Source organism: Bos indicus x Bos taurus, chromosome 11 (assembly GCF_003369695.1).
Source record: "Bos indicus x Bos taurus breed Angus x Brahman F1 hybrid chromosome 11, Bos_hybrid_MaternalHap_v2.0, whole genome shotgun sequence".
NCBI classification, from domain to species: Eukaryota; Metazoa; Chordata; class Mammalia; order Artiodactyla; family Bovidae; genus Bos; species Bos indicus x Bos taurus.
The window spans coordinates 99,409,718-99,423,871 of NC_040086.1; the positions used below are offsets into that span (position 1 = coordinate 99,409,718).

The window sequence follows — 14,154 nt, forward strand, 5'->3', positions numbered from 1 at the left end:
GCAGAAGACTTGAAGACACATTTCTCCAAAGAAGACCCACAGATGGCCAATAGGCACATGAAAAGATGCTCGATATCACAAACTATTAGAGAAATGCAAATCAAAACAACAGTGAACTATCGCCTTGCACCTGTCAAAATGGCTATTAGGAAAAGTTTACAAATAACAAATGTTGGTGAGGATGTAGAGAAAAGGGAACCCTTGTACACTGTGAATTGGTACAGCCCCTATGGAAAACAATATGCAGGTTCCTCAAAAAAATAAAAACAGAACTACCATATGATCCAGCAAGTCCACTCCTGAGTGTACATCCAGAAAAATAGATATGTGCACCCCCGTGTTCATAGTGGCACTATTTACAACAGTCAAGTCAGAGAAGCAACTCAAGCGCCCACCAACAGATGAATGGATTAGGAAGATATGATATACATACACAACGGAATATTGTGTGTTAGTCGCTCAGTCGTGTCCAACTCTTTGCCACCCCATGGACTGTGACTCGCCAGGCTCCTTGTCCATGGGATTCTCCAGCCTAGAATACTGGAGTGGGTTGCCATTTCCTTCTCCAGGGGATCTTCCCGACCCAGGGATCAAAACCGGGTCTCCTACTTTGCAGGCAGATTCTTTACCATCTGAGCTATGTCTTGGAACACTAATGGAATATTACTCAGCCATAATAAAGAATGAAACACTTCCATGTGTGGTAACATGAATGGACCTAGGGACTATTATGCTTAGTGAAATAAGTCAGATAGAGAAAGACAAATACTGTAGGAGATCACTTACAGGTGGAATCTAAGAAAAAAATATTACAAATGATTATCAGACTCACAGATATAGAAAACAAACTTGTGATTATCACAAGGGAGAGGGACAAATTACGGGTAGGAGACTAACAATTCAAACTACTATATTTATAATAGACAAGCAACAAGGGTATACTGTATAGCACAGGGAAATATAGCCAACACCTGAAACCAACATAATATTATAAAACAACTTCTGTTGCTGTTCATTCAATAAGTCGTGTCCGATTCTTTGCGACCCCATGGACTGCAGCATGCTACGGTCCTCTGTCCTTCGTTATCTCCTGGAGTTTGCTCAAATTCATTTCTGTTGAGTGGGTGATGCTATCTATCCAACTCATCAACTACACTTCGATTTTCACAAACCCCACCATTATTGCCTTAACACGGCACTACTTTCTAGTTTGAAATGTACCAACATTCTTTATTGTCTACACTTGGCCCAATTCACATATTTATTACCAAGATTTAGGTTCCCTCATGGGAACCTCTGATCCTATTTTTTATTTTTTGAGTCAGGGACAGGGGATCCATAATATTTTTTATCCAATTATCAAAAGAGTTCATGAATTAAAAAGACATGTGAACCACTAATCTATAGGGGTCTTTCTAAAACCCTCCACTATGGTTTTTTTTTCAGAACATATTTTAAAGCAGCACTAAGTATGGAGTCCTCTTTGAGCCTTGTGTGTGTGTCTTTCAGTTGCTCAGTTGTGTCTGACTCTTCGTGACCCCATGGACTATAGCACACCAGGCTTCCCTGTCCTTCACTATCTCCTGGAGTTTGCTCAAACTAATGTCCATGGAGTTAGTGATGCCATCCAACTATTTCATCCTCTGTCGCCCCCTTCTCTCCTGCCTTCAACCTTTCCCAGTATCAGGGTCTTTTCCAATGTTTTATTGCATTGCTTTTCTCCTAAATAATAATAGAACTCCTAAATTTGTTTCTCTCTTTTAATTCATATTTTGGTTAATTACACACAAACAATACCAACGATTGTTATGCTGGTATTAGCTCCTCAGATTCCTTGGAGGAGCCTTGATAAATATAATCTCATGAATCTCTAAGACGATCTGAGGTCCATGCAGGGCAAGAACTGCCTCCTGCCAGGTGAAGAGATGGCTTGGCTTGTGTGCTTGGCAAACTTACCACACCAAGCCAAGAACACAACAGGAGAAGGGCCTTGTTCCAACACAACCAAGGCAACTCTTGTCTGCTTGTTTTGCTTTGTTTTACTGAAACTGTTTTTTTTTTTAAGATAAAAAACAGAGAACCATTCAAATGCCAACACGAAGAAAAAAGGTTGGAGTTGTCTGTCTGTCCTACCCTCTGTCTGGTCGCTGGTTCCAGGTCGGTTTCTTTGCATCTCAAAGTCCTTTATTGGTTTCCTGCCTCTGTGACTTGAAGGCTTAACCTGATTTCACTTCCGTGACACACTTCGCTCATCTCTGTATCTGTGAAGCCACGGGGGTCATTCAGACCTGCTTCCTTCATTCCTTTCTCTGTTTCTCGGTAAACATTTCCCTAGTGCAGGTATCAATATTAACATTTCCAAACTGATTTCCTTATTACCTGAGATTTCTTAGTTTCTTAAGACCTTTAGGTACTTAAAACCCAATTTACCAACGTCTCATCTCCCCTCCGTTATTAGTCCAGCTGCCACGTTCTTCCTCTTTGTCAGCGGCCTCTTAACGCCCTTCCTGACCATATGCTTCGGCTTCCGCTTTACTGTGCTCCCCAGTACATGTATTAGCCAGTCCCCAGCTTCCCTGTAAAATCCATGCCCTTCCAATACACAGTAACCCCCCTCCGTTTAAACAGTAGCCTCCCCACCTACGTGCACTCCATCTGTTTCCGTGATGCAACCAACTCAAAAACCCTTTTAACTCTTGCAGTTACCTAGAGTTTTATCATGTCTCACTCTGCTAAGACTATGGAAAAAAAGCGACAATGACAACCCACCACCAAGGAAATTCCCAGGTAGACCCCCACCTCCGTCCCCCCCCACCCAGCCATTTCTAAAAAACTCACTACTTCATTCACAAACCTTCTTCAGAAAAAAGTCAGAAAATCCCCAGGGCAGGCAGGTTCCTTCATCTCTTTTATAAATGAAGAGTACCAAGGTGGAGCATCTCCTGATTTATTTTGGAGAAATGATCCAACTTGGTGAACACTGAATATAGCTTAGTTCTGAAACAAGGATCAGAATGTCATCATTAAATATGCACATATGGGTGCGTGCACACACACACACACACAGCCCACATAAGCAGATCAATGCTTCCTGACAATCCATCCATCATAACGACTGTGGAATATTTCACTCATGAGAACAGGAGGCGAGCCTGTTGGAGGTGCCCCAGAACCACCTGACGGGAAGGGCCTGTTACCCTCCTTCCTCTGAACTCCCCAGAATCTCTAATGTTTTTGCTTTGTCTAGATAATTACTTTCTGTTGTTGTTTAGTCACTAATTCGTGTCTGACTCTCTTGCTACTCCATGGACTACAGCCCACCAGGCTCCTCTGTTCACGGGATTTCCCAGGCAAGAACACTGGAGTGGATTGCCATTTCATTTCCTTCTCCAGGGGATCTTCCCGACCCAGGGACTGAACTCAGATCTCCTGCATTGGCAGGCGGATTCTTTACCAGTGAGTCACCAGGGGAGCCCAAAATTGCTTTAATAAGCCTATCAACTCATTGTTTCGCAATGCCCCATACGCTGTAATCCCTAAATACAGCTTGGTGACTGCTACACGTAAGCTACGGAAGAAACTGAGATAAAGAAGAGCATGGATAAAGTCCAGCCTGGAAAGTGAGAGCACGGAAGAAAACAGACTCCAGAGGGAAGGAACTGGTCTACCCTTTGTGAAAGAAGCATTACGTCTTGGGCAGTTTTCTGAAAAGAAAAATCTTGGCCTTCAGGATGCAAAAGCCTTCGTATATCTACAGTCTGTCTCTGAGTCACTAAAAAGATAAAGCAACACTTAGAAGCAGCAAAACATCGTCGCATATCACGTTCTGCAAGACCATAGACGGAACACAGGGCTGTCTTAACGCTCATCCCAGGACCCAGCTGCTTTGAATTAATACCCACTGTTGAACTCCAGGCCCAGGAATGTGCCACTGTTCTGACTAAGATTTACTATGGAAATCTATTTTTGTTTCATAAGCTGTGATGTTTACTTTGCACTGGAACTTCAAGAGTCTCTCTCAAACAACAGGGCTGAGTCAGTTACTCATTATTACAAATATGCTTTTAAAAGTAAAGTATTTTCGAAAACTTATTTGGAGAAACTGCTAAATAACTAGATATTTTCGAGAGTGCATCTCCTCATGCCTAAGGCTGCGTGAAGATTAGAAGCATCACCATTTCCCAGCTCTTTGTAAGTCTGTCTAAAAATAGCAACTGTTATCTTAAAGAGGTACAGTATTTCCATCCTCAGTAAGACCATCAGCTATTTCTTTTCATTCAAGTTCCCATTCTAAGAATAAAAGATAAAGCATCTTGTGGCAACATTACTGTGGGGCAGAGAGAAGTTCAGAGGATTTTTTTTTTTTTTTAACGAGTCAGAGTTACAGAATTTAGAGATAATATTCTAAAAAAGTCCAGAATGACCACAATTGCCTGAGGCCATAAGTCACAGAGATCTTTAAATAAGCGCTACACCACTTTCACCGTCAGTCAGAAAGACTGAGCTTGAACTGTGGAATTTCTTTAACAAATCCTTGGGAATCTCCCCAAATAAATCCAAATTGGCCTAAGTATGTATCACTTAAGTGTGACTTCACTGCTTGGTAATTCTTAACATTGTTTTATCGACATCTGCTTCAAAGGTCAGAGTTACAGTTTCTAAATAAAGGAAACAATATTTTAGAAACCAAGCTGCAGCCCGATGCTTCTAAATCCTAATGGGTTTAAAGACAAAAATACTATAATCCATTTAGTTAGTTAAATTTAGATGATCAACATGGCCAAAATGTGCAGCTACTTCCTGTTCAATTCATTAAGAAAAGAATACTGCTGGCTGAGTCTCAGTTGTCATAAACAGAGAAAATGAGCCGTACTAAGGGATGTGTTTACTTTCATATGGGGAACGTTGTAGGTTTTCTTACTATGTTATACCCTCACATATTTTACCAGGACTTCTTATGGCTTTTGACCTTTTAACGAAATGAATAAATACAGACTGGTTCTATTCATATACATCAGCTCAGTTCAGTCACTCAGTCGTGTCCGACTCTTTGCCACCCCGTGGACTGCAGCACGCCAGGCTTCCCTGTCCATCACCAACTCCCAGAGTTTACTCAAACTCATGTCCATTGAGTCGGTGATGCCATCCAACATCTCATCCTCTGTCGTCCCCTTCTCCTCCCGCCTTCAATCTTTCCCAGCATCAGGGTCTTTTCCAATGAGTCAGCTCTTCACATCAGGTGGCCAAAGTATTGGAGTTTCAGCTTCAGCATCAGTCCTTCCAATGAATGTTCAGGGTTGATTTCTTTTAGGGTCGACAAGTCTGATCCCTATACCCTAACTCATATACATAATGAAGCGTAACACGGCTTCTCTTGTTGTGGCTCGAGGACTCCAGAGCATGCCCCTTCAGGAGCTGTGGAATGAGGGATCTTGGGCTTTCCAGGTGGCGCTAGTGGTAAACAACCCGCCTGCCAATGTAGGAGATGCAGGTTCGATCCCTGGATCGGGAATTTCCCGTGGAGAAGGGCATCGCAACCCACTCCAGTATCCATGCCTGGAGAATCCCATGGAGACGGGCAGCCTGGCAGGCTATGGCCTGTAGGGTCACAAAGAGTTGGACATGACCGAAGCAACTGAGCATGCATGTGTGGGGGATCTTAGTTCCCAGACCAGGGATCGAACCTATGTCCCCTGCAGTGGCAGGCAGATTCATAACCGCTGGACCATCAGGGAAGTCTCATGAGATATATTAATTTTTTGAACATGTCCTCAGACTTCTCAGAACTGTCCATTGCTGTTCCTTAAATGACAAACTATTCATTGCAGAAGAACTCAGAGCTTTGAAAAGTCATTTTTTCCCTTGGGTTGGAGTATGTAATATAAGAACTTAGAAAGGCCCTCCTCGATTACCAAAAATTGGGGGAACACAATGTAGAGGGTTTCATCAGTCGTAGTTCCAACAGCAGTAAGTATCTTCTGGAGAAGTTGGACTTTCAATATTTTATTTCATCATCATCATGTTGCTGTTCAGTCGCTCAGTCGTGTCCATCTCTTCGAGACCCCATGGACGGCAGCACACCAGGCTCCTCTGTGCTCCACTATCTCCCGGGGTTTGCTCCAATTCATGTCCACTGAGGCAGTGACGCTATCTAACCATCTCAGCCTCTGCCACTCTCTTCTTTTGCCTTCAATCTTTCCCAGCATCAGGGTCTTTTCGAATGAGTTGTCTCTTTTCATCAGGTGGCCAAATTATTGGAGCTTCAGTTTCAGCATCAGTCCTTCCAGTGAATATTCGGGGTTGACTTCCATTAGGATCAACACGTTTGACAAGGAACTCTCAGCGTGATGAGAAACCAATTGTATTTTAGGCCAGGAAGAAAGGGGAGGCTAAATCAAGATTGTATTCTGAATTTACTGTTCTGCACCACAGCTAAGGCTGCCCATATTTATTATTCAATAGCCAGCAACTTGTAGCAGCTCCACTTAGGGGGCAGATGGCCTAACCATCAGCCCCGGAAACCAGCATACAGCATTCCAAAACGGCACACAGCCTGGCCTGGAGGCACAGCAAGAATGTGGCAGGGCACCTGGCTCTCGCCTCACGCTTCTGCAACTACCTGAGCTGCTGACTTCATGTCATAGATAAAATTAAACACACCAGTTTTATAATCTGGGTTATGTGACTTCTCTCCATCTTCATCAGTTCTTTTTTTTTTCACCTGATTACAAAAATATGCTTGTGGTAACTAATTCAAATTTATAAAATTGTACGGTGTAGAAAGTAAAAGTCCCTGCACGTCCCATTTTCTGATAATCACTGGTAACACTGACAACAGGACCTCAGGTGACATGGAGAGGAGGTAGAGCAGCCTCGGGAACTTTCTGGCGAAAGTTCCAAGAACACAGCAGCAAGGGCATCACTAAATGAATGATACGACCGTGCTACAAGGATTGCCAGTCAACAGCTGGCAAAGTTGGTGTGTCTCAGAGTCACCAGCAGCTCTGGCGACTGGAGCACCTTGCCTTCGGGATGTGGCCAGGTTAATGGGAAGAAATGCACACGTTTTCATGGCATACAAGGATATTATAACCTGTTTTTTAGGTTGGTTTGTTTGTTTGGCTGTGCTGGGTCTTCACAGCTGTGCGGACTTTTTTCTAGTTGCAGCGAGCAGGGGCTACTCTTCGTTGCCGTGTGCAGGCTTCTCACTGCTGTGGCTTCTCCTGTTGCGGAGCACGGGCTTTAGGGCACGTGGACTCAGTAGTTGGGGCTCAGCTGCTCTGTGGCATGTGGGGTCTTCCCAGACCAGGGGTAGAATCCACGTCTCCTGCGTTGGCAGGTGGATTCTCTACCACTGAGCCACCAGGGAAGCCCTAAGTATTTTATTTTTTAAATTTCCTAATTTTGCTGTGCCACCCGGCATCTTAGTGCCCTGACCAGGCATCAAACCCATCCCCCCTGTGATGGAAGCACAGAGTCTTAACCACTGGACCATCAGGGAAGTTCCAATAGGTATTTCTGAGATCAGAAAAATAGCACTCTTTTAAGAATCACTGAAACCTCTAACTGCTAGACTGAATTTCTCTAACATTAGTTAATGATTAGAAGCAAAACTGATTTCACCCTAGTCTTTGACTTAGCAATTCTTCTTCTGGGAATTTGTCCTAATGAAATAATCTTCAATGTTCATAAAGAAATCCACTAACCCTAATAATTTGAGACAAATGTCCAGTAATGTAACTGATTAACTGTATGTCATAGTATTGTGTAGCACCCTGCTTATTTAGCCTATTGTATATACATCATGCGAAATGCCAGGCTGGGAGAAGTATAAGCTGGAATCAAGATTGCCAGGAGAAATGCCAATAACCTCAGGTATGCAGATGACACCACCCTCACGGCAGAAAGCAAAGAGGAACTAAAGAGCCCGATGAAGGTTAAAGAGGACAGTGAAAAAGCTGGCTCAAAACTCAACATTCAAAAAATGAAGGTCGTGGCATCCAGTCCCATCATTTCATGGCAAATAGATGGGGAAATAATGGAAACAGTAACAGACTTAATTTTCTTGGGCTCCAGAATCACTGCAGATGGTGACTGCCGCCACGAAATTAAAAGACGCTTGCTCCTTGGTAGAAAAGATATGACAAACCTAGGCAGCATATTAAAAAGCAGAGACATTACTTTGCCAACAAAGGTCTGTATAGTCAAAGCTATGGTGTTTCCAGTAGTCAAGTATGGATGTGAGAGTTGGACCATAAAGAAAGCTGAGCACCGAAGAATTGATGCTTTTGAATTGTGGTGCTAGGGAACACTCTTGAGAGTCCCTTCGACTGCAAGGAGATCCAACCAGTCAATCCTGAATATTCACTGGAAGGACTGATGCTGAAGCTGAAGCTCCAATATTTTGGCCACCTGCTGCAAAGTGGCGACTTATTGGAAAAGACCCTGATGCTGGGAAACATTGAAGGCAGGAAGAAAAGGGGGTGACAGAGGATGAGATGGTTGGATGCATCACGGACACAATGAACCTGAGTTTGAGCAAGCTCCAGGAGATGGTGAAGGACAGGGAAGCCTGGCATGCTGCAATCCACGAGGTTGCAAAGAATCAGACACGACTAAGCAGCTGAAAATCAAGAAAATTGTGTGGCTTGGAAGAAAAAATAATTTGAAAGAGTATTGAATAAGGGAAAGTGAAAGCTCTATGTGATTTAATTTGTTTAAGTTTCCAAAGCAGTATTTACAACATACCTTCATTATTATTAAAAAAAAAAACCCATCACTAATGATCACTTTTGAAAGTGATGAAGTTATGGTTTAGTTTGCTAAAACGCTTAGTGAAAGAGACAAATTCTATGCAGAATTCCAGAAACAGTGAAAGACTGAAGCAGTAAGGCTTGTCTTTGAGGTACACACACACACACACACACACACACACACACACACACACTGCCCTGAGAGGTATAGTAGGAGGGGCATTAACAAAGCAAGAGAAGGAGCTCTCTGTCTGGAGTAATGTTATTGTATGATAGATGGCATTGTTTCAATTTCCCAGCAAACTCTTGCATCTAGAATACATTTTCAGTTCAAGACTAAGAATGCATTTAAAAATTCCTATTCAGACAGAGTGCTGTGAGTTTTTGTTGGAGACTTCCAGACCAGGGAGTTGCCAAAACAATGAGCCTGTCTTTGATAAATTATAAGGCCAGCTAAAATACAGAACAGAGAAAAACTTCAAAATAAGTTAACCAAAGAAATATGCCTGAAGTATTCCAGCAATTTCCTGATTTTTTTTTTTTTTAAACAGGCTTACAACTTCTAGCCCCGGTATTGTAGGTTACTTTGGTACCCGGTCACTGAAATAGAAGCGAGAGAATACGGAAAGATAGCAAATGAGACCAGCATCTCAATCTCTCATGGGCCATTCACTTGCTAAACAGTTTTTAAGAAAAGCCTTCTGTTTCCCTACGCCCCAGTTGCCTTATTTAACAAGTAGAATTAGAAGGTGAGCTACAGTTTCTGCTGGAAGAGAAGCCACTGCTGATATAACTTGTCTTGATGCTGGCATACCTCCAAGGTAAGCTGGAGAAAACAAACGTGGCATGAGCTCAGAGATCTTGGTCAAATATAAAGCATGGTCTCCAAGACTTGGTCCCTCCTCCCTCCTGGTTTCTAACACATTATATTTGGCAAGGGTCTTGAGTTTTTAGTTACAGTAGATTGACATTAATTATCTCTTTCTCTTCCCTTTTCCCCGTTAATGAACAACATCACCCCCAAATATGACACTTGTGAGGTTCCATATATGCACAGCTAATGAGAACAGCTGAGATTCTGGAAAGTTAATGACTTAACTGTATGATGATAAACAGTGATCACTGTTCTCTGTGGCTGTGGCGTTATTGTGAAGAACAAATATACTGAAAGCACTATGGAATGCAGCTCTAGAAAAGATACATTCCGTAGAAGAGTGAAAAAAATTAATCATGTTATATACCCCAGGGAGAGAAATGAAATACCATGGAATCTGAGGTACACACACACACTGAAATATTACTTAGCCATTAAAAACAATGAAATAATGCCATTTGTAGCAACATGGATGGACCCAGAGATAATCACAGTAAGTGGAGGCAGAGAAAGACAAATACCATGTGATATAACTTACACGTGGAATATTTTTAAAAATGATACAAATGAACTTATCTACAAAGCAAAAATAGACTCGCAAACATAGTAAACAAACTTATGGTTACCAAAGGGAAAATGTGAGGGGGATAAATTAGGAATTTGGGGTTAACAGATACACACCACTATATATAAAATAAACAATGATGACTATATAGGACAGGGAACTATATTCACTACCTTGTAATAACTTGTAATGGAATAGAATCTGGAAAAGTACATATATACACGTATATGTGGGCTTTCCTGGTAGCTCAGCTGGCAAAGAATCTGCCTGCAATGCAGGAGACTCCAGTTCGATTCCTGGGTCAGGAAGATCAGCTGGAGAAGGGATAAACTACCCACTCCAGTATTCTTGGGCTTCCCTGGTGGCTCAGCTGGTAAAGAATCTGCCTGCAATGTGAGAGATGTGGGTTTGATCCCTGGGTTGGGAAGATCCCCTGGAGAAGGAAACAGCTAGCCACTCTAGTACTCTGGATTGGAGAATCCCATGGACTGTATAGTTCGTGGGGTTGCAAAGAGTTGGACATGACTAAGCGACTTTCACTTTCACACACACACATACATATATGTGTGTGTGTATATATATATATACACACACACACACATATGTATCACTGAATCACTTTGCTGTGTACATGAAACATTATTAAAAAACTATACTTCAATTAAAAAGAAAAAAGAAATCTGAGGTGTTTGGTGAGCAGCTGTTCATCCTCAGTACCCAAGTCACAATAGATATTTCCTCTAGGATTCCCAGAGGAAAAAGTCCATCCCTGCTGAAGATATGCTCATACAAAAAAAAATAATAATATTAACAATCATAAAAGCACAAGGAAATAAACCACCGTGAGAGCGGACACAATAGAGAGAAAAACTAGCACCATAAAAACTTGAGCTAAGGGACTTCCCTGCTGGCCCATGGTTAAGACTGCACTTCCAGTGTAGGGGCCCAGGATGATCCCTGGTTAGGGAACTAAGATCCCACATGCTGAGTGGTGCAGTCAAATAAATAAAGTTATTGTTTTTAAAATAATCTTGAGCTAAAAGAACAGTTTAAAGAAAATACAAGAGAAGAACATTTTAAAATGATTAAAGAAATAAAAGAATCAAAATAAATCATAAGAAAACGAGAGACACAGAATAAAAAGTTTCATCCACATCTGAGTCCCAGAATTGACAATTATAGAAATGAAAAGACAGGTATATTTGCAGAGGTAACACCTGAGAATTTTCCTACATAGATGAAAGAAACAAATCCCCAGTGAATCCCAAGTAGAGTAAATGAGAACCAAAAAGTCTGTATTTTGAAATAACACAGAAATGTCAAAACACCAAAAGAACACCAAAAGCAAAGATAAGGTCTTAACAGATAGTGTGGACAGTCAAATACCCACAAAAGGAATGTTACTAAGTAGTTAGTCAACTTCCCAAGAGGAACAATCAAGGATAAAAGACAACGGAATGAGGTTTTCAAAATGTTTAGAGAAAACCATTGTCAGCTTAGAATTCTATACCTAACTAAACCATCACATTAGAGTGAGGACACAATAGAAACATTTCAGACAAATAAACAACTTATGATTCACAAGTGAAGAGAAAGTGTTAGTTGTAGTCACTCAGTCATGTTCTACTCTTTGCGACCCCATGGACTGTAGCCCATCAGGCCCCTCTGTCCATGGAATTCTCCAGGCAAGAATACTGGAGTGGGTTGCCATGCTCTTCTCCAGGGGATCTTCCCATCCCGGGGATCGAACCTGGGTCTCCTGCATTGCAGACAGATTCTTTACCATTTGAGCCACCAAGCCCACATACCCTTATGGAAAAAAATAAAAACAACATCACTCAGGAAGGAGGAAATTTAACTTAAAACATGTAAAATTTAAAATAGTTTTTAAAATATTTAATATAAATTTAAAATGCTCCCTGAGAAGGGAATAATATGCAAGAAGGAACAACACTAAGCCTGCCTAAGCACATGTCTATGGCTGTGTGGATAGATGGCGAAGACATGGCTTCCCCCTCTAGATCATCCCTGGGGCCCAGTTTTCCTTACTGGACCCCTTGTTTACACTGAGGCTTCACGTCAATTACTATTTATCATGTATTCCCAACCCACTATCCCTGGCCGAGTTCTGTAGACAAGAGCAGTGGTTAACAACAAAGAGCTCATTTACTATACAATCCAGGAGTGAAATCACATGGTATACTGGCAGGAACACTGAATTCAAAAAGAATTCATCGAAATATGCTTCAGTCTTAGCTCTCCCATATCCAGCAGGGCCACTTTAGGTTAATGGCAATTTAACATTGATAGCCTTACCTTTTTTTTTATCTGTAGAGGGATAAAAGAATTATGGTAAGGACTGAAATCCTTTAAGAAAAAAATAAACCATGTTCTCAGTGTAAATTTTTTGAGAAGTTGGTTCAATAGCATTTTACACGGATCACACTCATTCTCCCATTTTACTCTTGATATCCTTCACAATCGGTTCTCACATCATCTCTCCAGGAGACCCTACTCAGCCCCCTGTTCTGTAATATCATCAGCATGCTACCCTCAGTGCCTGGGATGAAATTCTTTTCATCTCAGAGGCTCCCTCTCTGCTTTATCTATTCAATTTCTACCCATCCATCATACTCAAGTCCTGATTCTTCCTTCAGCTCTATCCCAACAATCTTTAATCCATGTAGGGCTTTTCCAGATGCTGAATCTATGAGCAACTTTTGAGCTCCTAGTATTTGCTGGTCACAGGACCAGGTAATTCCACGTATGATGAACCTCATTATTTTTTAAATTATTTGGCTGCACCAGGTCTTAGCTGAGGCACATGGGTCTTTTAGTTGTGGCATGCAGAATCTTTATTTTTAGTGTGGCATATGAATCCTTAGTTCTGACCAGTTTTCTGACTAGTGATGGAACCCAGCTGGACCCCTGCATTGGGAACGTGGAGTCTGAGCCACTGGACCACCAGGGAAGCCCCTCAATAATTTTTTAACTACTGCTGCTCTTAATATTTTCACCATGGGCAGCTTTGCATATATAAACATTATCTTATTCTGTAACTGAGTTTTCCTGATCTCTCCATCTCTTTGGTATCTGCTAACCAAGGCCCTTATGAAAGATATTCCTTTATAACTTTACTGATGCTCTGAACTATTGGTTCAATAAATACTCTAGCAAATGCCTTGGATGTTTAAAATATACTTAATCAGGGACTTCCCTGGTGGTCTGCTGGTTAAGACCTTCTGCTTCCACGGCAGGGAGTGCAGATTCAATCCCTGGCTGGGGAACTAAGATCCTACATGCTGTGTGGCATGGCCAAAAACAACAACAAGAAGATAAAATATACTTATTGATTCACAGCAGGTTGAAGGGAGAAGAACTAAGAAGAGAAGAGTCCGAAGCAATCAGAAGAACCCCAACAAGGAAAATACAGATGACAATAGTGTCAACCAATGGATTCACATCCAAACATAGGCTCTGTTTTCCTACATCATGTACCACTGAAACCTCTCAGCCAGCCCCTGAAGTGTATAATATTATCCTTATTTTATAGAGTAGGAAACAGGCTCAGAGATGAAGTAAATTGCGTCACACCAGACCATTATCAAATGACAGAAACAAGATAAGAACCCTTATCTGTGCGGTATCAAGACACAGCTCCTGGCCAAGTTAGACCATTTACTACTAGTAAAAATTAAAGCATTTTATTAAATGACCTGCCATACAAAAGCCTTTAGAACAGTGAAGGGCATGATGGAAATGCCAAGAATTGAAGCTACACACACACACCCCCAAATAAGTAAATACCATTTTTAGTTAAATTCATTTTATTTTATACTCATATATTCATATAATATGAGTGTTTGTATTAACTTTATGTTTTATTCAATTCATTTTTATTTTCAGATCTATGGTATGGGAATGAACTATCATCCTCATCCTATTGCTATTTTGAACATTTA

General features: G+C 41.4%; 1 protein-coding gene across 20 annotated transcripts in view; it reads right to left on the reverse strand.

Moving 5' to 3' along the window:
* The window catches only part of FNBP1 (formin binding protein 1), a 135,543-nt gene that overhangs the window by 32,574 nt on the left and 88,815 nt on the right, over positions 1-14,154 (reverse strand). The window lies entirely within an intron of this gene.